The sequence below is a fragment of the Manis javanica genome, chromosome X (genome assembly GCF_040802235.1).
Source record: "Manis javanica isolate MJ-LG chromosome X, MJ_LKY, whole genome shotgun sequence".
Taxonomy (NCBI): Eukaryota; Metazoa; Chordata; class Mammalia; order Pholidota; family Manidae; genus Manis; species Manis javanica.
The window spans coordinates 140,297,924-140,304,931 of NC_133174.1; positions in this window are offsets into that span (position 1 = coordinate 140,297,924).

The window sequence follows — 7,008 nt, forward strand, 5'->3', positions numbered from 1 at the left end:
TGTGTCAACTTCTTGACAGCCCCAAATAGCAAGCCTCCTCTTTCAAGACAAGAGACGGACTGAGGAACCGTATCTGCAACATACGTAACAAGGTAACAAGGACTAACAGTCCTAATTATACGACAAGTAAAGTATCTGGGGGAGGCAGTTACCTAGTATCTGTTAACATTTTAAATGCCCAGAGGTTTTGACCTGGCAGTTCCACTCAGAAGTAATTGATCATCCTAGAGGGGGATTGATGCATGTCCAAAGCTGGTAGTTGCAGTGTTACTATTAATAGCAAAAAATAAAAAGAAAGAAAAAGTACATCAATTGGGGACTCATTACATAAATTACACTACACGTACTCTTATCAAATACCGGGCAGCCAGAGAAGAAATGAGCTAGACGTTTGTGTACTGACGTGGAGGGATTTCGAAGATACCTTGCTTAGTTAATCACAAATGTGTAGAGCCTTATGTTTTTTTAAAACCGTGTGAGTATGTTGGTGATCACATAGAAGGATACAGCTAGAAGAGAGAAAATTGTTAACGATCTTGCTTCAAATAATGTTGTTTTCTAAAAAATTCCAATCGTGTGTTTTAAAAACGTGCAGGGTGGTCATGTAAAATGTACGGCCACTGTGGAAGGCAATTTGGCAGTTTCTTTTAAAGCTAAACATCCACCTCCGTAGAACCCAGCAGTGGCACTCTTGGGCATTTATACCAAAGAAAGGGAAACTTACGATCGCACAAAAAACCTGTACATGAATCTTCGGAACGGGTTTATTTGTAGACACCGAAAACTGGGAAGAAACAGTGCGTCCTTCCGTAGGTGAATGCTTAACAGACTGGTTGATCTACACCAAGGACTATAGCTAGCAATACAGAGGAAGAACTAGCTATCCATGCAGGCGACAACTTGGATGGCTCACAAGCGCGTTATGTGAGTGAAAAAAATAAAAAGCCCATCCCAGGTTATACACCGCAGAGGTTGCATTAATGTTAACAGTCCTCGGTGACACAACTGCAGGGACGGGAATACAATACTGGTGCCACGGGTTGGCGGGAGGGGGGAGGCTGTTGGGACACTGATGGCAGAGGGGGTCACGTCAATCTACACGCGTGACGGAACTGCAGAGCTACTGCGTGCGTGCGCGGGCACGCACACGAATGAAGCCCGGAACAGGTCCTCGGATGGCGCCAGTGAATCCCATTTCCTGGTGTGCGGTGGCGCTAGATGTGCAACGTGCTGACACGGGGGGAACTGCGGGAGGGCCCCCGGCCTCCGGGACGTTCCTATGGAACTTGCTGTGAATGTAACCACTTCAAGATACAAGTTCACACGAAAAGCACACAAACAGGGCTCAGCGTATACACACAGGACGACTCGCGCAACTCTGCGCGGGGAATCTCCGCCCTCGCTGCGGAGAAGCCTAGCGTCCGGCAGCAAGGAGTAGGCCCGGCGCGACAGGCCCCAACAGCCGAGAAAGGAGGGGCTCGCACGCGACTGGCTTGTTTTGATTGGGCAGAGGCAGCGGCCGCCGGGTCCCGCGGCCTGAGGGCGGGCCTCGTTACGAACAGAGCTTGCTCATTGGCTAAGATAGCCGGAAGGGGTGGGTAGGAAGGCGGTACTCCGCGGCCTGCGGGGCGGAGCTTCCGGTGGGCGCGCTGAGGAGGCGTGAAGAGAGGGGCGTGGGGGCAGTCCGGGCGGGGCCCGACGCGCCCGGAAGACGGCCCGGCCTCCTCGTCACCGCCCTCCCCGGTCCCTGGACTCTGCCTTCCGCCCCTCCGAGTCCTGCGCGCCGTCGGAGTCCCGCCTCCGCGAGACCCTCCGTGAACGGAGGCCGGGGAGAAGCCTCCACCAAATCCAGGCCCCGGGAGGCCGTTGGGGGCCCCGTCAGGCTTCCCTCCCGCCGCTCCCGGCAGGACTCCCCTCGCTCCGCCCACTGTATGAGGGAGTCTGGCCCTCTAGGCGGCCAGGAACAGTAGTATATCGGGGGCCCCAGGGCCTGATGAGCCGGGGAAGGAGGCGGCGACCTGGCGGGGATGGCGAAGAGCAGGGTCACTCCACCTCCGACTGCGCAGACCTGGGCTCTGGGAGCGGCCTTGTTCCGCGCTTCTGGTAGCTTCCACCCTCCGAGGGCCCAGAACGTGGCACCCCACCCCTACCTGCACACACACTGCCTCTCTGTCTCTGTCTCTGTCTCTGTCCCTCTCTCCCTCTCCCCCCGCCCTCCTGCGTGTTCCCACGTCTGGCCCGCCGTGATCCAGCGCACCTGAGTGTGTCTGGGACTGTTCTGCGGAAAGCATGGGCATGGATACCCCCCCAGCCCCACCTCCACACAAGTGCGGTTACCCAGGGAGAGGTGGGCAGAGCCAGGGCCACTGCCCGGGGGCATGGTGTCCACCGGAGATGTCTGTCCATGCTTCTGGAAGTGGGGACGGCAGGAAGGTAACAAAGTCTTCCCCATGCCTCTTGACAGAGGTGGCCCTGCTGGGAGGGAATCCTGGCCAAGCACGCCTGTTCTCCAGGACGCCCGCCCTGTGGTTGTGGCCGTCAACTGTACCTTCCTGCCTCTCGCCTGGGGAGGTGAAGGTGAGCCCCGCAGAGAAAGCTCACGGCTTCTCTAGAAGTGGGTGCAATCAGCAGCCATCCATCCCGGCCATTCTTACGCTGGAGGGTGCATGGGGACCCCTGGAGGGCTTGTTCCAGCCCGGGTTGCTGGGCCCCACTCCAGAGTCTCTGATGTTGCAGGTCTGAGGTGGGGCCTGAGATTTTGCGATCCTAACGAGCTCCCGGGTGATGCCCGATGCTGCTGGTGCGGGGACCCCACCACGAGAAGCGCTGCTCTAGAGGCCCGAGACTCCTAGGTGTGTGCCCCTTGCCCTACCCGGGGCCGGCTCCTTTGCAGGGGTCCCCACAGGCCTGGGAAATGCCAGAAGGTTTGCTGGCCCTCGAGAGATCAGGGGCTTCCGATTGAACAGCAGTCACCCTTCCCTGCCTGGGTGCACAGAAGAGCGCCATCGGCGGCCCAGGCGGCAAAAGGTGTCGGGTTTATGCAGATGCTGGGCAGTTCCCCAACTGGGGCTGATAACATCTGGACGTGTAAGGGAGAGGGGCGGAGGTTAGATAGGTGCCTGGGAGCGGGGATGGAAAGAACTCCCTGACGAGGCAGAGAAAAGACCTAAACACAGAGCCGGGGGCTGTCAGAGGAACAGGGGTCCTGAGACCTGAGAACATGGATTTGGGTGAGCATGGAGACCAGAAAGGGGGTCGTCTGCTGCGGAACTGCCCCGACAGTTGTCTGGTCTCTCAGTGTGGCCAACCCTCTAGCTGGTGGGAAGCTGCTGCCTTTCCTGACAAATGTTCCTCACCAAGGGGCCTCCCAGCTCCTGGGTGATGGTGCCCAGACCTGCCCAATGCCCGGCACCACTACCTCCCCGCTCTGGCCAGTCTTTTCCGTGCCTGGTCTTTGTTCAGCTCCACAGTGGCCTGTCCTCTGGTTGGAGCGGCCAGTGAAAGGCAGTGCCAGCCACTGGCCGCCATTTGTCCCCCAAACGAGCAGCTCTGGGAGCCGGGCACCTGAGCTCGTTCCAGGGAGAGGTGGGCAGAGCCGGGGCCACTGCCCGGGGGCATGGTGTCCACCGGAGATGTCTGTCCGTGCTTCTGGAAGTGGGGACGGCACTTTGGTGGAGCAGCCTTTGGCTTTCATTTCCCATGTCCCCCTCCCGCCTCCTCGACCCCCTTTTCCTGTTGGGTCCTGGGGCTTTTGTGTCATCAGCCTTCCCAGGCTTTTCCTAATGGCTTCTGGGGTTTCTTGTCGGTTTGTGGCCTCAGACTTACTCAGAGTGGCTGTGTCCATGTAAAACCGTGTTATCAGTTACCCAGTGCTGCACACCAAATTACCCCACACGTGGCACCTTGGCAAAGCTAACGCTTGTGAGCTCCCCGGCGTCTGAAGGACAGGATCCCGGAGGGGTTCGCTGCAGGGCTCTGGCTCCGGGTCCCTCACAGGCTGCAGTTGAGGCCTCAGCTGGGGCCACAGCCATCTGGCCTGCCTGGGGGGAGGCTCTGCTTCCAAGACTGCTCGTGTGGCTGGCAGGGGCCTCCGTGCCTCCCCAGGGAGGCCTCTCCATGGGGCTGCTCGGGACAGGGTTTCCCCCAGAGCCAGGATGGCTGTGGGGTAGGGAGAGGTGGGAGAGAGGGGGGAGACAGATGGAGAGGAGAAAGGGGCCCCAAGAGTGAAGCCGCTGCTTTTTATAACTTCACTGCTAAGTGACACTCCCTCACCTCTGCTGTATTCTCATGGGTCACACAGGCCAACCCTCCAACAGTGCTAGAGGGGACAACACCCGCTAGGGCATGGGTGTCCCTGCTCACAGCGAATGGAAGGCTCCGAGGAGTGTCCTTGCTCGCGAGCCTGGATGTGGGACTCCTGGTCCCGCACAGGCCCCTCAGAAACGTGTCCTTTGTCTAAGCAGGCAGGGGTGGCACGTTCCAGCCCCAGGCCCGAGACAGGCAGAGCCTGTGTTTGTAAGGATAGAGTGTGCCTCCTCTGTCCTTAAAGGTTGCAAACAAAACACACAAAAAGCCAGAGAAAGGAAGGAGGATGTGTGACAGAGCCCCTGGGTGGCCCGCAGAGGCGTGTGTGTGCTCTCTGCCCTTGGCAGAGGAGTTGGCAGCCCTCCCTGGCAGCAGTGCCAGGTAGCTGTGCAGTCCCGGGCGCAGAGGCAGGAAGCACTTTCTCCTCAAGGCGGCCCCGTCAGGACCGGCAGCAGCAATCAGCACCACGTGAGTCCCACCCAGGCCTGGGCCACAGGATGCTCCCCAGTCCAACGTCCCCACCCAGGGGCTCAGTCTTGCCTCCACCCCCTCTCCTTCCTCCGGGCACGGGGGTGGGGGGCAGCTGCCCTGCCTCTGGCGGGGCGACCCCTCTCTGCACACAGGTGCTGGGCCCTCCCTCCTCCTCCCCTCCCACCTTCCCCCACCAGCAACTGTGGCCTCCGTGGGTGGGGGCAGGGAGCGGAGAGGTGCGGACCACGTTGTGGAGGTGCAGGCTGAGCCCCTTTTTCATCATCAGTGACGATGGCAGGCAGTCCCACGCTGCGCTCTGGCGGCTCAGGTGGTGGCAGGAGCCAGCCTGAAGGTGCAGCCAGAGTGGGGGGGGGGGTCAGGGAAGGAGCTCCTACTGAGGCTAAAGGAGGTCATTTGCATCTTGTCTCCCTGGAGACACGCGCACCGCATCCTTCCTGGCTGGGACTGGAGATGACTTCCCCATGACAAGCACAGTAGCTCCAACTCTGTCGCACAGGTTCTGTGGGTGGAGAGTGCTTTTCCTGTGGACTCTCGCTGCCGAGCGACGCCGGGGCCCTTGGCAACAGCTCCTGGCACTGTCCGAGGCCACCATGGGCCTCTTGAGCCCAAGGATGGCAGGTTTTGGGCGCGCTGGGCTCTGTCTCCCAGGAGCAGAAGCGGAGACCGAGGCGGTGCTTGCGAGACCTTACCTCAGGGATCGTGGTCGTGGCTCCTGGGGACACCCCTCAGCCGGGGTGCCAGGCCACACGATCCTGGAAACGGCTCCCTGAAGATGTGCAGGCCCGCCACAGCCCCGCACTCCCGAGCCACCCGACCACTGTCTTCACCGCCTCTCTGGCCTGTGCCTGAGCTGAGCCGCCCTCCTGTCCATCCCCTGGCTCTGGGCAGGAGGAACGGCGAGGAGGGCCTGGCTTCTCTGCAGTGTTCCCTGGGAGCCCACTGCGGAGGGCCGTGGAGGGCTGGGCGGGTGCTGGGTACTCTCCCACCTGGCCGCTGGCAGGCTTGCCCTGGGGGAGCTTCTCCTGGCGCCCTGCCCTGCAGATGGTCATAGTCATGGCTGCAGCCAGACCCTGTCCCTGCCCACCTTCAGTGCCCATCCTTGGCCCTCACCCTCTCTGCCCAGGGACATGGGTGCCTTTCCCATTGAGCCCAGGGTGTGTGTGCCCGGCCAGTCCTTGGCAGCTGTGCCGACCCAACGGCTACCCCCAACCCCATCCTCCACTCAGTGGCTTCCTCGGTCCTGCTCCCCTGGCGGCAGCCTCGCTGGGCACATGGGGGCCTGCCGTGACGCCAGCGGGGAGTGGTGGGGGTGGCCAAAGCCAGGCCGACGTCTGAGCAGCGCAGAGCCCTCCCTGCTCTGGGCGGTACCCTCCCTGGACGTGCCTGTGGCCCGAGGAGGCGGCCCGTGCAGGCGCCGGGCCCTGCCTTCTGAAAGACCTGTCCACGGCTGGGACGGGCTGGAGCCCTGGAGTGGGCCGAGACCGTCCTGAGCCGCGGCGCTCTGAGTGCGCACGAGGTCCCCGTGGTCGGCGCCTGTCACTCTGCATGTTCGCCCACGCTGGCTTAGCGGCCACCCCCTCCTCAGCCCGCTGGCGCCATCAGGGGTTCCCCAGGTGCTGCCCTGGAGCGGGGTGAGGCCACTCATGCCCTCCTGGTAGGTGGCCCCTGCAGGAACCCTAAGGGTCCCCACACTAATGTTCCCCTTGTTGAAGTGCAGGGACTCCCTCACTGTCGGGTAGGTGGCAGCCCCACCCTGAGGGGCCGGTGTTCCCCTTTCCTCACCCAGGGCCCCTCCCAACCTCCTGGGGGGACAGGCAGCCGGGAGGGTTGGGTGCAGAGGTGTGGCCACGGCAGGGGGGGAGGCTGGCTGTGGAGTGGTTGGCTCAGCCGTTCCCCTGCACTGCCCTGCCCTGTCTGGACTCAGACCAAGTAGGACTGGCAGGATGGGGGTGGGGGGGTGGGGGGAAGGGCCCTGCTCCCAAGTGAGGCGACCTGCAGTCTCCTCCCCAGACTTAGTAGGTGAGATGGGGCCAGCATGGGGAGGGCGTGTGGCCGGGACCACTCTGCTCCTGGCACCTGTTGGTGAGCAGGGCTTGGGCATGGGGCCCGGTGGGGCCAGGCCACCACCGCTGCTGGCTCTGGGCGGGTGGCCAGGCCTCAGCACCGCGTGTGTGAGCCCCGCCGAGGGGGCCCGGGCCTTGGCCTTGCCCC